Genomic DNA, 342 nt, shown 5'->3' on the forward strand with positions numbered 1-342 from the left:
AATGATGGGGCACGGAGGGGCAGGACTTGCACCGCCCCGAGAGGGGCTTGGGAGGCAGCTGTGGCATTGTGCGACCGTGGCACAAACCAGGTGTGCTGCTCCCCCCCCCCAAGAGGCTGCTCTTCCGGTGCAGGTGATGGGCTACCTAGAGGCTTGTGCTTATACTGCGTCAGTGTCCGGGCACTGCCATAAAGAGGCAGCCGACTTGACTGAGCAGAGAATTCATGGCTCTGAGACCGTTTTCTCGCGCCCCCTCCCCCCCAGCTATTTGAAGGGGGGGCTGCTGCTTCCTATTCCAGCCGCTCCTGGGGCAATGCACAGGTCTCTAATGTGCCTTTTCTT

General features: G+C 60.5%; 1 protein-coding gene across 1 annotated transcript in view; it reads left to right on the top strand.

Moving 5' to 3' along the window:
* The window catches only part of DBX1 (developing brain homeobox 1), a 7,398-nt gene that overhangs the window by 566 nt on the left and 6,490 nt on the right, over positions 1–342 (top strand). The gene's annotated exons all lie outside the window — the stretch shown is intronic.

This window comes from Gekko japonicus, unplaced genomic scaffold, assembly GCF_001447785.1.
Source record: "Gekko japonicus isolate JY-2015 unplaced genomic scaffold, Gekko_japonicus_V1.1 scaffold2876, whole genome shotgun sequence".
NCBI classification, from domain to species: domain Eukaryota; kingdom Metazoa; phylum Chordata; class Lepidosauria; order Squamata; family Gekkonidae; genus Gekko; species Gekko japonicus.